Source organism: Erythrolamprus reginae, chromosome 5 (assembly GCF_031021105.1).
Source record: "Erythrolamprus reginae isolate rEryReg1 chromosome 5, rEryReg1.hap1, whole genome shotgun sequence".
Classification (NCBI taxonomy): Eukaryota; Metazoa; Chordata; class Lepidosauria; order Squamata; family Dipsadidae; genus Erythrolamprus; species Erythrolamprus reginae.
In genome coordinates this window covers 14,324,975-14,341,477 of record NC_091954.1, presented here as the reverse complement: position 1 = coordinate 14,341,477, position 16,503 = coordinate 14,324,975, and the positions used below count along the sequence as shown (strand labels likewise).

The following is a 16,503-nucleotide window of genomic DNA, read 5'->3' as shown; positions in this document are numbered from 1 at the left end:
CCAGGGCGGGAGAGAAGCGCGGGGGTGGGGAAGGAGGAGAGCCCCTCAGCGCTTCCCCTCCGCCAAGCTGCCTGCTTGTCCTCGCGCCTCGTTGCTACCTCATGCTGCTCCCACCATGGTTGCGCGCGGTTCCGGTGCCCCTGACTGAAGGTCGTCCTGTGGCTGGTCTTTGGCTTTACGGTTGCTTTCTGGTTCCCTCTCCTCCCTCCGCCTGTGTCTACCGCCAGCGCCTCATTCCTCGGAGCTGCCGCTTCCTTCCAGGCAGCCCAGCCACGCTGCCGTAGAAAGTGCAGAGGTTATTGCTGCCACCTCTGCCTCCACTCAGGGAGCCACCGTGGTTGAGCTGAGGGAGAGGAAAAGGCGCGGTGACCATGGTGGCTCCCTGAGTGGAGGCAGAAGCGGTGGCAATAACCTCTGTGCTTTCTACGGCAGCGTGGCTGAGCTGGACGGAGGGAAGCGGCAGCTCCCAATCGAGGAACCCACGGCAATGGGCGACGGCTTGGTGGGAAGCGACGGCGGGAGACACAGGCGGTGGGAGGAGAGGGAACCAGGAAGCGACTGTGAAGCCCAAGACCATCCACAGGATGACACTCAGGCAGGGGGGCCGGCAGCGCCCCGCCCAGCTTGAGCTTCTCGCGGCACACCTGGCCATGTCTCGCGGCACACTACTGTGCCGCGGCACACCGGTTGGGAAACGCTGCAATACACAACGAGGGTTTTAGTGGGTATATATCTATATACACATAGTAAAATACATGATGAAGGTTATAGAGGAGATACTCATGGTAAAATGTATCTAAGAAAGAATAGAAAAGAAGACATAATAATAGAACATATCAATGAAAGAATAGAAGAAGAGATATAGGAATAGAAGAAAGGTATAGGAGATATAGGAGAGCAATAGGACAGGGGACGGAAGGCACTCTAGTGCACTTGTACTCGCCCCTTACTGACCTCTTAGGAATCTGGATAGGTCAACCATGGATAATATAAGGGTAAAGTGTTGGGAGTTTGGGGATGACACTATGGAGTCCGGTAATGAGTTCCACGCTTCGACAACTCGGTTACTGAAGTCATATTTTTTCACAGTCAAGTTTGGAGCGCTTAATATTAAGTTTAAATCTGTTGTGTGCTCTTGTGTTGTTGTGGTTGAAGCTGAAGTAGTCGCCGACAGGCAGGACGTTGCAGCATATAATAATAATAATAATAATAATAATAATAATAATAATAATATTAATAATAATAATTTATTAGATTTGTATGCCGCCCCTCTCCGAAGACTCGGGGCAATCTTGTGGGCAATACTTAGATCTTGTTTAAAGCGTCTTAGTTCTAAACTTTCTAGGCGAAATCAAATTCACCATCATCAGGCTGAAGTTATTGGCTTCATGTTGTTTTGAGTATGGTTTGTTTGCAACTGTCATTTATTCCTTATAAATAGTGGTGGGGGTGGAGTTCTGGTTCAAAGGTTGCAAGTAGATTGGGTGGCTGTGTTTTAATGATTTGATAGGTTGGTGGAATCACATTTAGTTAAGACGGAGTGGCTGTGGGTTTTGCCAAGGACAATTCCATCTGTCCATCCATTACCCGTGGGGGGAATTATTTACCCCCTCGGAGAGAGTTCGCAACTTGGGCGTCCTCCTCGAACCATAGCTAACATTAGAGCACCATCTTTCGGCTGTGGTGAGAAGGACATTTGCCCAGGTTCGCCTGGTGCACCAGTTGCGGCCCTATTTGGACAGGGAGTCACTGCTCACAGTCACTCATGCCCTCATCACCTCAAGGTTCGATTACTGCAATGCTCTCTACATGGGTGCTACCTTTGAAAAGTGTTTGGAAACTTTAAATCATGCAGAATGCGGCCATGAGAGCAATCATGGGCTTTCCTAGATATGCCCATGTCTCGTCAACGCTCCGCGTCCTGCACTGGCTGCCAATCAGTTTCCAGTCACAATTCAAACCCTACATGGCATCGGACCAGAACACCTTTGGGAGCGCATTCTGCCGCATGAATCCCAGCGACCGATTAGGTCCCACAGAGTTGGCCTTCTCTGGGTCCCATTGACTAAGCAATGTCATCTGGCTGGACCCAGGAGAAGAGCCTTTTCTGTGGCGGCCCCAACCCTCTGGAATCAACTCCCCCTGGAAATTAGGACTGCCCCCACCCTGCTTTCCTTTTGTAAGTTCCTGAAAACCCACCTGTCGCCAGGCACGGGGAAATTTATATACTGTACTCCTTAGCTATTATGGTTTATGCATGGCTAGTTTGGGTTGTATGATTGCTTTTTATTATAAGGGTTTTTTAAAGATTGGATTTGTACACTGCATAGTTTGTTGTGAGCCACTCCGAGTCTTCGGTGAGGGGCGGCATACAAATCTAATAAATTATTATATTTTTGCCCACGCAGCTAATCCGAGTAAGAAGCTACCCTGCATGGAAGAGGTGGCCCATAATGGATTCGCCTGTTGTATTTTATTTTATTTATTTATTTGTCAAAAACATGTACAATATAGCAGATGTTGGTATAAACATAAGCAAAGTAGGTACAGGTAAGTTAGGACAATAGGACAGTAAGACAGGGACGGTCGGCACAACGGTGCGTTTATGCACGCCACCCTTTTTTTTTTAATGTTCTACTGAGAGGACTGCGGACGCACGTGTAAAGCAAATCTGGCGGAGAAAGCACGAAAGCGCGACTCCGGTCCCCGAGAGGAAGAAACCGGAAACTACCTTGGTGCGCGCGCACACATAAACATCCCCCCCCCAAACAGGAACCAGTAAGGACTCACGGGGTGGCCTCCAAAGGTCTCTCGTCATTTCCTGTTCCGGTTTCCTCTTCACGGGGCGTCCCCCTTGGGCGGGCCGTTGATAGAGTGAGGACGTGGCAAGCTGGGAAGAATCGCGAGCGGGCTGGGAGGGGCACTTCCTGGGAGTGACCGGCGCGCAGGAACCGGAAGTGGTCATCACCGGGGCCGCTGGCTGTGGCGAGTCCTGGGCCGAGCGCTGGTTCCTGGCGGGGGAGGCCCTTCGGAGAAGAGAGAGGGACCCCGCTGCGGCTTCCTAGTCGTCTGGCCCGGGGCCCACCGTTGCGTCCCGCCATTGTCAGAAGGGGTCCAGGTTGGCCTGGGCCCTTCCCGGCGGCTAGTGCCAGGCAGGGGTCGCGTCTGTCGTGTTGACGGCTCTAGAGGGGGGAGCCATTGAAGTGGAGCTCGCCTACCTGACTGTCTGCCTCCTTCTCCCACGTGCTCGGGCGCTGTTCGTGATGGGTGAGTGTGTTGCGGGGCTCCTGGGGGGTCTGACGAAACGGGTGCCGGCGGGAACTGGCCATTTGGGGCTTCCAGAGTGTCCTGGGCTAACCCCTCGCCTCAAGCTGGAAGCCAAGACCGGCAACCCTCGCCGTGAGTAGGTTTGTCTGTTCCTGGCGCTTTAAAAAAACAACAACCGGCTCCTCGGTTTATAACAACAACAACAATAACAAACACCCACAAAAGGCTACACTCCACTACATCTCAGCTGGTCCTGAGCCGTCCGGGTGGTAGGCATAAAGGGAATTAAAAATACTTTTAAAAAATCTTTATTAATTATTTACATTAAGAAAAAAAGACATAAATACCACAAAAACAAAACACGACCTATACAAACATATAGATATCCCCTTTCATAGTTATAATTGTATATCAAACCTTAAACACTCAAGGAATACTTTTTTTAAGCTGTACTCCAACCTGTGCATTGTGCTGTGTGCCAGGCAGTTTTAGCCATGGTAGTTTCGTATTTCGAATATTATTATTATTATTATATTATTTATTAGATTTGTATGCCGCCCCTCTCCGCAGACTCTTTTGACTATCTGACTCTTTTAAGAACCAAGTCATAAGATCAGAATCTAAACGTACAATGGGTAGAGTTTTGTTAGAGTACTTTTATTTTCTCCCACAATGGTTTATTCTACAGTAAACCTTATTTTGTTGATTAGTTTCTCTTATGCCCTGAATTTCTAAAATTTTCCTGTTAAGGGTTTTTTTAAAAAGTCAAACTTCATTTTGTGTATTTGTGTTTTCAAAATGCCGCACCTAAAACACACACACACACACACACATATAGAGAGAGAGACACACACACCAATTTTGCTGAATTGGAAATTTGACAGAAAAAACTTATTTGTGTGTGTGTGTATATACATGCACACACACACCTCCCTTCCTTTTGACTTGTCAGCAAAAATATGAAACATACACACACACAGATTTTTTAATGCTGATAATGAAAAGGAAGGGAGACTAGTATAGATCCATTTCAAGCTATTTTGCTCTCATCAGCTAGTCAGGATTTGAATCTGGGGAGTCTGTCTGTAAGGCAGTAGTTTTAACCTCCAGTCTAGACCACAGGTTCTCCTCAGCTGTGCTTGGACTAATGAAGAGTTATATGTTTGTTTGTTTTTTTCCTGTGGAATCATCCTGGTATACATAAATATGGGAGATACTGCTTCTTTTTTGCCTCTCGGCCCCTCCAGGGGCCATATCCAAGGCAGTTAAATTTTTATAGCCGACAAACTACTCTATATGTGTAACATATTTTTGCTGATAATGAAAAGAAAGGGAGGCTAGTATAGATCTATTTCAATCTATTTTGCTTTCATCAGCTAGCCATAGCCATGGGTGTGTGTGTGTTCTAACCATTATGTTTATGAAGATATGGCACTTATATCTGTGTATTAACATAATTTGTTAAATAAGTTTTAGTCATTGGATTCATGTAATTGTTCTGTTAAAGCAATAAAGGGGACATTTTAGCTTAGTGCAGTATATACATCCATCCATAAAATATAAGAGAAGGAACTATTTAAAAGATGTAATTGTCTATTAGCATGGTAGTTGCAGATATTAGTTACTTCCTTTTGGTGTTTTAAATTATCTTTGTTTATTGCATACATACTCAGTATAGGTGTAGAACTTTAAAGTTTCCATGATGATGTGTCTCTCCTTAGGGGTGACATCAGGAAAATTCTTTTGTTAATGTTTTTTGCCCTTTCCTGCTTTTTAAAAACTTCTCTTAATAACACCACTGTGGTGTAGCTAACTTTAGGTAAACCCTTTATCTCTCATTAACTTAAGCAAGATTTTACTATTAGTCATTAGTAGTCCTTGACTTACAAGAGTTCATTTAGTGACCAAAAATGGCATCATTTTTCACACACCCCATTGCCGCCTCATGCTCATGGGATAAAAATTAAAATGCTTGGCAACTGATTCATGTTTATAACAGTTGCAGTGCCAGTGGTCATGTGATCGCCTTTTGCGACTTCCAATAAGCAAACTCAAACTCATTTAACAACCCTGTCACTAATGTAACTTCAGTGATTACTTAACAACTGTGTCAAGAAAGGTTGTAAAATGGGGCAAAATTCACTTAGCAGCAGAAATTTGGGGCTCAATCATTGTAATTTGAGGACTACCTCTATTTAGGATGGACTGGTTAGGCTCTTGAGTCCAACCTTCTATTCACTATAGAATGATACAGTGCAGAAAATGAAATTATTCCACAGTAATAATTGACTGGCCTCCATTTGAACACATCTGATGAAGGAGAATATAATAAATTCCTGCCAATTTCTCTTGAAGTTTTTTTTTTTTTTAAACAGTGATTTATTTCTTAGAATTAATTCCTACCAGGTGATTATTTCACTATTATACTCATCCTTTCTCAAGGCTACACCTGCCTGGTTCCTTCATTGTACTTCATAGAGCACTTTTTTTTCATTCTTTGATGTGGGTTTGACCAAAGGAAAGTACAGCAAAACTTCTTATATATTTATATATTACATTTATTTATTTATAGCCTATTATTTATGAAATGCAAATTTTAGCTCCGTTGATACAGTCTAAAACTATAGCATCCTGGGAAGTCTTATGTGCCCTGGTAGTGCAAACCCAAAGCCCCAGCTGTACAGTGTAAACTCATAGCAACCAGGAAGCCCCAGCTTCCCCCAACATTTTAGCGCAAAGCCACAGCCATCCCAAGAAACCGCAGCTGGCTATGCTGCACTCCACCATCGCCACTGAACTTCACCTTCTTGCTTCCATTGATGATGATGATAACCCTTGTCCTTTGTGAAGCAATTCTTGGCCATCTTTCCCAGGTTTCACAAGGAAACCTTAATGTGTGACCTTGGGAAGAAAGCCTCATTCGACCAGCAGCTGCTTCATGAAGGGCCAGGCCAGGCATTCTTGGTCAGCAGTGGGAGCAAGAAGGAAATGAAAGTCAGCTTGGGAGCAAAACTGTTGAAATCAGAAGGTCAAAAGGGCATAGACTACTTATGGGACCGCCTCCTGCCGCATGAATCCCAGCGACTGGTTAGGTCCCACAGAGTCGGCCTTCTACATGTCCTGTCAAGTAGACAATGTCGCTGGGCGGGACCTAGGGGAAGAGCCTTCTCTGTGGGGCCCCCGGCCCTCTGGAATCAGCTCCCCCCGGAGATTCGTACTGCCCCCACCCTCCTCATCTTCCTTAAGAGTCTATGCCTCCAGGCTTGGGGTCATTAGACTCTGCCCCCTGGCCAATGAACGTATGGTGGGTTTGTTGATTGAATGGATATGTGTGCATTTTAATGGGTTTTTCTGGTTTTTAAATTGAATTCTTAACTTTAATTAATTGGATTTTGATGTTCATTGTCTTTTATATATGTTGTTGGCCGCCCTGAGTTCTCAGAGAGGGGTGGCATATAAATCCAATTAATAAAATAATAATAATAATAATAATTATTATTATTATTTATTGGATTTGTATGCCGCCCCTCTCCGTAGACTCAGGGCGGCTAACAACAGTAATAAAACAGCATATAACAATAATCCAATACTAAAAACAGTTAAAAACCCATTGTTATAAAAACCAATCATACATACAGACATACCATGCATAAAATTATAAAGGCCTAGGGGGAAAACGTATCTCAATTCCCCCATGCCTGGCGGCAGAGGTGGGTTTTAAGCAGCTTACGAAAGGCAAGGAGGGTGGGGGCAATTCTAATCTCTGGGGGGAGTTGGTTCCGGAGGGCCGGGGCCGCCACAGAGAAGGCTCTTCCCCTGGGGCCCGCCAAGCGACATTGTTTAGTTGAGTGGGTAGGAGGTATTGAAACACCCCTATGGTCATAAGTGCAAAGGGGCTGCCAAGCCCCCAAATTTTGATCAAATTACCACAGGGATACAGCAATGGCTATCATTAAATTTCTTAATTGAACACTACCATAACTTCAAATGGTCACTGAAAAAATGATTGTAAGTCAAGGACTACCTATATCCGTGGCACTTGGAGCCATATCAAAGGGCACGCGAGACTTTGCCATGTTTCTGCTCCAGCGTGCACGGGCGCCCTGACCAGCTAATTTTCGGGCTTGGGAAGGGCCATTTCGTCCTCTGGATGCTTCATGGAAGCTTTGCTGAAGTCCTGGAGGCAAAATAAAGGCCGGACAGACAAACCGAAAGTTTGGGAAAACGCACTTCTAGTTTGTTGTGCTGTTTTTTACACTCTGGAGTTTCAGGAAGCTTACATGAACCCTCTGGAGTGCAAAAAAAGAACAACAGCAAACTGGAAGTACGTTTCCCCAAACTTCCAGTTTGCCCATTTAGGCATTTTTTTTAACCTACCAGGCTTCAGAAAGACCTGTGCATATGCACGGGGGGAGGCTGTGCACACATGCTAGCACTCCCAAACACACCCTTTTTGACACATGAACCAAAAATGGTTCGCCATCACTGACCTATATTCAGTTTTTTAAAATTGAAGAAGACTGGTTCAAACTGTTGAGTTGGGGAGTTCTGCCTTTCATTTGTTAGTTATTAGTTCTGATCAACCGTTGCATTATAGCACATGAGCCGGGGTGGCGCAGCAGGTAGAGTGCTGTACTGCAGGCCACTGAAGCTGACTGTAGATCTGTAGGTCAGCTGTTCAAATCTCATCACCGGCTCAAGGTTGACTCAGCCTTCCATCCTTCCGAGGTGGGTAAAATGAGAATTATGGGGGCAATATGCTGGCTCTGTTAAAGAGTGCTATTGCTAACATCTTGTAAGCCGCCCTGAGTCTAAGGAGTAGGGCAGCATAAAAATTGAATGAATGAATGAATAAATAAATAAATATCTAAAGTAGACCTTATTATTTGCATTGTGGGAGTTTTTTTCTTCCTCTTCCTGATACCAGCTGTACTTATGGAACTCTGATGTGCTCTTTTGCAAATCTCAATACCCTTGAGGTTATTAAAAGTAAGTTGATTAGATAAGTTGCAGTCCAAAGTGTATTAAGAATATCATTTTACAATTTATAGATGGGTTTGGGAAGCCAGAGCTAGGTTACTGCCCCTCAGTTTTTGAGAAAAATTAGTTTTCTTGCTTTGGTCCTTAGAGACTTCTTCAAATCGACATCACTTAGGCCATCTGTTGGCAAAATGTACTTTTTGGGCCTCTCAATGCAGAGTCTCTGTTCGTTAGGCTCAGAAAATGCCTGAAGCTCTCTCAAGCAACATATCTGAGACACCTTCAAACCAATTTAACCCTAATTTAAGCCTTAAAAATTCTGGAGATTTATCCCAAAGTATTTGTGCTTGCCTCCTATCTATTATCCATCACAATATTGAAATTTTGAAGGGAATTTTCTTTTGCCTGGCTGGGTGCATTTCCTGTAGGAATCCTCCTTGGTTGATAAAAAAAATTACCCCTGGCATCCCTTCGGCCATGTGTCTCTGAGCCACACAGGGAATCCTCAGTTTGTGACAATTCAAAGTAACAAAGTGTCATTAATTGTTGGAGGGTCTCTTTGACATGGTGACATGGCCACATTTTGGTGCCCCATAGGGCAGTGTTTCCCAACCTTGGCCACTTGAAGATATCTGGACAGAAGTGGATAGAAGTGTTTTAAGGAAATAGCTTGCCATAGCAATGTGTTGATGGAGAAGTTTTGGCTTCTAAATTCTAATTTGACATATTTATTAAGGACAGCTAGCACAAGGTATGCTGCACTTTATAAGGACAGGAGAAAATGCTTCATTAGGCTTCCTTTAATCTGACATAGTGGGTGGGATATAGTGAAAATGATTTTTAAATGTAGATAAATTGGCTTCTTCTCACTTTACACCGTGATTTTATCAAGAACACATGATCTGTATACAGTGGTCCCTCGATTTTCGCGGGTTCGAACTTCGCAAAACGGCTATACCACGTTTTTTCAAAAATATTAATTAAAAAATACTTTGCTGTTTGTTTCCCTATACCACGGTTTTTCCCGCCCGATGACATCATACGTCATCGCCAAGCGTTCGTCCGCCTTTAATAAATATTTTTTAAATAAACTTTAATAAATAAACATGGTGAGTAATAATCTAAATGGTTGCTAAGGGAATGAGAAATTGCAGTTTAGGGGTTCAAAGTGTTAAGGGAAGGCTTGTGGTACTGTTCATAGCCAAAAATAGTGTATTTACTTCCGCATCTCTACTTAGCGGAAATTCGACTTTCGCGGGCGGTCTTGGAATGCATCCCCGCGAAAATCGAGGGAACATATATATATATATATAGCGCCGCTCCGAGTTCTTGGAGAGGGGCGACATACAAATCTAATAAATAATAATAATAATAATAATAATTATTATTATTATTATTTCTTTATATCACTAAGAGGCTCTTCCATATTTGTTAAATTTTTTCTCCATATTTTGTATTTTATAAACAAAACAAAAACAATTGAAAGAAAATTTAAAAGGGAAAAAAAGAACAGGGTTCTGGGAGTTGAAGTCCAAATATCTTCAAGTGGCCAAGGTTGGGAAACACTGCCATAGGGAGACTGCAGCAGCCACAATTGCAAGAGCAGTTCTAAGTTCCCCTTGTTTAATACCATCATAGCTTTGAGTAAATGGGTGTATGTGAGGACTATACTATGCTCTACTATTATTGAATTCCTTACCTTTTGTTTGATGGCAACAGAGCCATATTGGAGGGCACCCGAAGCATTGCCGTGTGTCAGCTCCAGAGTGTATGCATGTGCTAGCCAGCTGATTTATGGCCTAGGACAGGGGTAGGTAAGTTGGCTCTTCTATGACAGATGGACTTGGCAAGATTGGCTCAGGAATTCTGGGAGTTGAATTCCACAAGTCATAGAAGAGCCATCTTTGCCTACGCCTGCCCTAGGAGAAGGCTGTTTCACCCTCCAAAAGGCTTCACGGAAGCTTCCCTGAAGTCCCGGAGTGCAAAAAACTGCCCCAAAGGCAAACTGGAAATTCGGAAAAATCAGTTTGCCTGGTTTGCTGTTTTTCACACTCTGGAGCCTTCATGGAAGCTTCCTGCAGCCCCGGAGTGCGAAAAACAGCACAACAGGCAAACCGGAAGTCCATTTTTCCAAACTTCTGGTTTGGCTGTTTTTTCACCGTCCCAGGCTTCCATGAGGCCTGTAAACATGCACGGGGACAAGGGGATTGTGCGGAGGGGCAGTGTGTGGGGAGAAGAGGGAATGGGGTGGCATGTGCTAGCACACGCACACATCCCCGTTTGGCAGACAAACCAAAAAAGCTTCGCCATCACTGTCTTATATTTTGAACTTTGTTTTATAACTGATATTTTATTTTACTATTTATAGAGTGATACATAAATATGTGTCTGCGTGCACATAGCAGATTTGTAAGTTTTAGATTTTTCTTTGCTGGCCTTTTAGTTGTAATTATTTGATTCAATTTTAAACTAAATCCTATCTATTGATTAGTATCAAGTAAAAATGGTAATCCTGTAGTTGCTACCTTTCAGGTCGTTGGACAAAAATAGTTCATCCTTATGACCATTGACTTTGAAAGTCTTGGAAGTAAAAAAAAATGTCGTTCTTCCAACATACCCATTTACGTTCTCATTTATCCATCCTTCCAGTCCAAGGGAAGTGGCAAGAAGTGTTTTAAGGAAATAGCTTGCCATAGCAGTGTGTTGATGGAGAAGTTTTGGCTTCTAGATTCTAATTTGACATATTTATTAAGGACAGCTAGCACAAGGTGTGCCACACTTTATAAGGACAGGAGAAAATGCTTCATTAGGCTTCCTTTAATCTGACATAGTGGGTGGGATATAGTGGAAATGATTTTTAATATAGATAAATTGGCTTCTTCTCACTTTACATCGTGATTTTATCAACAACACGTTATCTGTATAGATATAGCCGCTCCGAGTCCTCAGAGAGGGCTAGCATACAAATCTAATAAGTTGTTGTTGTTGTTGTTGTTGTTGTTGTTGTTGTTATTATTATGTCAGTACAACACAGCAAACGAGATCACTATGCTGGATTTCATATTTCATCACTAGTCGGGCGCTTCCCAAGCACCTAGGACTGCGTGATGTAGCGGCGAATTATGTTTGCCGATCCCAGTAAAGCGGCCTTTTGCAATTGACAGATGGAGATTTTGTCAATTCCGATGGTTTTCAAATGTCCGCTGAGATCCTTTGGCTCTGCGCCCAGCGTGCCAAGTACCACTGGGACCACTTTCACTGGCTTATGCCAGAGTCGTTGCAGCTCGATTTTTAGATCTTCGTATTTCACTAATTTCTCTAGCTGCTTCTCCTCAATTCTGCGATTATTATTATTATTATTATTATTATTATTATTATTATTATTATTACTATTATTTCGTATATCACCAAGAGGCTCTTCCACATTTGTTCAATTTTTTCTCTCCATATTTTTGTATTTTAGATTATAAACAAATAAAACAAAAACAATTGAAAGAAAATTCAAAAGGAAAAAAAGAACACGGTTCCATCCAAAATAGACTTGATCCCTTTTCTTTGGGAGATCAGTTTCCTATCCAAGGGGGGGTAGGTAGTCAGACAATTTTAAGGCAAGCCAAGTTGCACAGATTTTTTTTTTTAAAAAAAATTGAACAGATTAACATGCTAATAAAAACTCGGAAGGCAATACAACACAATAATAGTCAGATCCTACTTCTTGGTGTACTTAATGACCTAAGGACTTTGAGATATCGCATCTGCATGATCAGCAACAGTTTTTTTCATATTTTTCCTTCCTACTGGGAAATAAGTGGATTGCTGGTCCCGCTGCTTTTTCTAAACTTGATCTGTTTCCAAAGGGAAGGAGTGGATTAACGGACTTAGTAATGGAAAGATTATAACTATTAAGGGCCAGTTTTACTGTAGTCAAATGATATTCAAATTAGATATTTAGAAATACAATGTTCCCTCGATTCTGAGACAACCCGCAAAAGTCGAATTTCCGCGAAGTAGAGATGCGGAAGTAAATACACCATTTTTGGCTATGGACAGTATCACAAGCCTTCCCTTAACACTTTAAACCCCTAAATTACCATTTCCCATTCCCTTAACAACCATTTACTCACCATTATTACTGGTACTCACCACTGAATAAGACACTTATTGATCCTGATATTTATAAACATAATTATTTATTAACAATAATTATTTTTTTTGTTATTTATTTGCAAAAATTATTAGTTTGGCGATGACATATGACGTCATTGGGTGGGAAAAACTGTGGTATAGGAAAAAAACCGTGAAGTCTTTTTTAATTAATATTTTATGAAAAACCGTGGTATAGGCTATTCGCGAAGTTCGAACCCGCGAAAATCGAGGGAACACTGTACAGGTAGTCCTTGACTAACAGCCACAGTTGAGCCCCAAATTGCTAAATGGGACAGTTGAGTTTTTGCTCCAGTTTACGACCTTTCTGGTTGTTAAGTGAATCACTGCAGTTGTTAAGTCAGGTTGGCTTCCCCATTGACTTTGCTTGTCAAAAGATTGCTGGATGCTGAAGCCATCATACATATGAGTCAGTTGCCAAGCATGTGAATTTTGATCATGCGACCATAGGATGCTGCAATGGGAAATGGTCATGAGAGTCACTTTTTCAATGTACTGTAATTTTGAACAGTCGCTGTTTGTAAATCGAGGACTGATGATGTTCATCCATTGATGTTCAAAGAGGACCTTGACATCTAGCGGATTGTGGGCTATACCTGATGTGTCCACAGGTGGCTGGTAAAGCCTATGCGGACACAAAATGTTCTGGCACATGTTGGGCAGATGTGTTGGCATTATCGTCACCTATAAAGCCCTACATGGCATCGGACCAGAATATCTCCGGGATCAAATGCAGCTGCGAGAGCTATCATAGGCCTTCCTAAATATGCCCACGTCACACCAACACTCCGCAGTCTGCATTAGTTTCTGATTGATTTCTGGTCACAATTCAAAGTGTTGGTTATGACCTATAAAGCCCTTCATGGCATCGGACCAGAATATCTCTGGGACCGTCTTCTGACGCACGAATCCCAGCGACCAGTTAGATCCCACAGAGTTGGCCTTCTCCGGGTCCCGTCGACTAAACAATGTCGTTTGGCGGGACCCAGGGGAAGAGCCTTCTCTGTGGCGGCCCTGGCCCTCTGGAACCAACCCCCCCCCCAGAGATTAGAACTGCCCCCACCCTCCTTGCCTTTCGTAAATTGCTCAAGACCCACCTATATCGCGAGGCATGGGGGAATTGAGATATCTCCCCTGGGCTTATATAGTTTATGTATGGTATGTTTGTGTTGTATGATTTTTTAAATGAGGGGTTTTAGATAATTCTTAATATTAGATTTATTACATTGTATTCTGTTATTATTATTGTTGTGAGCCGCCCCGAGTCTTCAGAGATTGGCAGCATACAAATCTAATTTATTATTATTATTATTATTATTATTATTATTATTATTATTATTATTTATTAGATTTGTATGCCGCCCCCCTCCGTAAACTCGGGATGGCTCACAGCACAATAAAATAGTTCATAACAAATCTAATAATTTACAATTTAAAATATTTTAAAAACCCCATTATTAAGCAAACATACATACAAACATACCATACATAAATTGTATAGGCCCGGGGGAGATATCTCAGTTCCCCCATGCCTGACGACAAAGGTGGGTTTTGAGGAGTTTATGAAAGGCAAGGAGGGTGGGGGCAGTTCTAATCTCTGGGGGGAGCTGGTTCCAGAGAGTCGGGGCCGCCACAGAGAAGGCTCTTCTCCTGGGGCCCGCCACACGACATTGTTTAGTTGACGGGACCCGGAGAAGGCCCACTCTGTGGGACCTAATCGGTCGCTGGGATATTATTATTATTATTATTATTATTATTATTATTATTATTATTCTCTGGCTTTGCGGAGTTCTCACATCTCTTCTGCTATGGTTGTTCTCTCCTCACATGTCAATCTTGTGCCAGGGTTTCCCAGAAGGTGGTGCTGATATTGAGGGACTTGAAGGAGGCTTTCAACATGTCTTTGTATCGCTTCCTTTGTCCCCCATGCAACTGCTTTCCTTGAGACAGCTCACCATATAGGAACTGTTGAGGGATGCGATGGTCTGGCATCCTAGCAACACGGCCTGCCCAGCTTTCATCAATCAACAGGGTGGGAATTGATGGCAGGCCTGCTCTGGAGAGGACCTCGGTGCCTGGCACTGAATTCTGCCACCGGAGGCAGGTTATGTAGAAGTGGTTCAGTTGCCTAGTATGTCTGTCCATAACCCTGGGGGGGGGAATTATTGACCCCCTCAGAGAGTGTCCGCAACTTGAGCGTCCTCCTCGGTCCACAGGTCACATTAGAGAAACACCTTTCAGCTGTGGCGAGGGGGGCGTTTACCCAGGTTCGCCTGGTGCACCAGTTGCGACCCTATCTGGACCGGGACTCACTGCTCACAGTCACTCATGCCCTCATCACCTCTAGGCTTGACTACTGTAACGCTCTCTACATGGGGCTACCTTTGAAAACTGTTCGGAAACTTCAGATCGTGCAGAATGCAGCTGCGAGAGCAATCATGGGCTTCCCAAGGTATGCCCATGTTACACCAACACTCCGCAGTCTGCATTGGTTGCCGATCAATTTCTGGTCACAATTCAAAGTGTTGGTTATGACCTATAAAGACCTTCATGGCATCGGACCAGAATATCTCCGGGACCGCCTTCTGCCGCCCGAATCCCAGCGACCGGTTAGGTCCCACAGAGTTGGCCTTCTCCGAGTCCTGTCGACTAAGCAATGTTGTTTGGTGGGACCCAGGAGAAGAGCCTTCTCTGTGGCGGCCCCTGCCCTCTGGAACCAGCTCCCCCCAGATATCAGAGTTGCCCCCACCCTCCTTGCCTTTCGCAAGCTCCTTAAAACCCACCTCTGTCGTCTGGCATGGGGGAATTGAAATTTCCCTTCCCCCTAGGCTTATAGAATTTATACATGGTATGCTTGTATGTATGAGTGGTTCTTTAAATTGGGTTTTTTAAGATTATTTTTAATATTAGATTTGTTTACATTGTCTTTTTATACTGTTGTTAGCCGCCCCGAGTCTTCGGAGAGCGGCGGCATACAAATCTAATAAATAAATAAATAAATAAATAAATAATTTTTTTTAAAATTCTTTGTCCAATATACAATACATATGGAAGAGAGTAGGCATTAAGTAATATATATAAAGATAGAAGGAAAAAGAGGATATATATGATATAAGAAATAAGGAGAGAATATATATGATATATGTATGTATATATATGTAGATAGATAGATATATGTAGATAGATAGATAGATAGATAGATAGATAGATAGATAGATAAGGTAAGGGAAGACAATTGGACAGGGGACGATAGGCACATCAGTGCACTTATATACGCCCCTTAAAATGTCTCCTATATATAGTCCAAGTCTCACTGGCATACAACAGGTAGTTAGCACTACTGCTCGGTAGACTTTGAGCTTTGTAGCAAGGTTTATCCTACCTTTATAAGGAGACACAAAAAACAGATTTGAAGTATGAGTCAGCAGCGTGGGGCAGCAGCCAAATAAGCTTATACTATTCTCGGTTGCATAAGCAGAAGCAGAGAATCAAAATGACTGGAAATATTAGTTCCGCTTTATAAAGACTTAGCAAGGCCACACCTGGAATACTGCATCTAGTTTTAGTCACTACATTACAAAGAATATATTGAGACTTTGGAAAAGGAAGAGCAACTAAGATTATTAAAGGCATGGAGACTAAAACACATGAAGAATGGTTGTAGGGATTGGGTATTTTATTTTTATTTATTTATTTTGTCTAATACACAATGAGGGTTTTAGTGGGTATATATCTATATACACATAGTAAAATACATGATGAAGGTTATAGAGGAGACACTCATAGTAAAATATATCTGAGAAATAATGGAAAAGAAGGTATAGTAATAGAACATATCAATGAAAGAATAGAAGAAGAGATATAGGAATAGAAGAAAGGTATAGGAGATATGGGAGAGCAATAGGACTCTAGTGCACTTGTACTCGCCCCTTACTGACCTCTTAGGAATCTGGATAGGTGAACCGTGGATAATCTAAGGGTAAAGTGTTGGGGGTTTGGGGATGACACTATGGAGTCTGGTAATGAGTTCCACGCTTCGACAACTCGGTTACTGAAGTCATATTTTTTACAGTCAAGTCTGGAGCGGTTAAT

At 42.8% G+C, this 16,503-nt stretch overlaps 1 protein-coding gene across 4 annotated transcripts in view; it reads left to right on the top strand.

The window, feature by feature from the left end:
- The first annotated feature begins 2,855 nt into the window (after nucleotides 1–2,855).
- SEC24C (SEC24 homolog C, COPII coat complex component) overlaps nucleotides 2,856–16,503 on the top strand; it is an 86,884-nt gene continuing 73,236 nt past the window's right edge. The window contains exon 1 of one of the 4 annotated variants that reach the window (XM_070752081.1): nucleotides 2,856–3,267. The gene's annotated coding sequence lies outside the window, so the exon portion shown is untranslated. The remainder of the gene's footprint in view (nucleotides 3,268–16,503) is intronic. The other 3 variants (XM_070752080.1, XM_070752078.1, XM_070752079.1) reach the window with 3 other exon arrangements.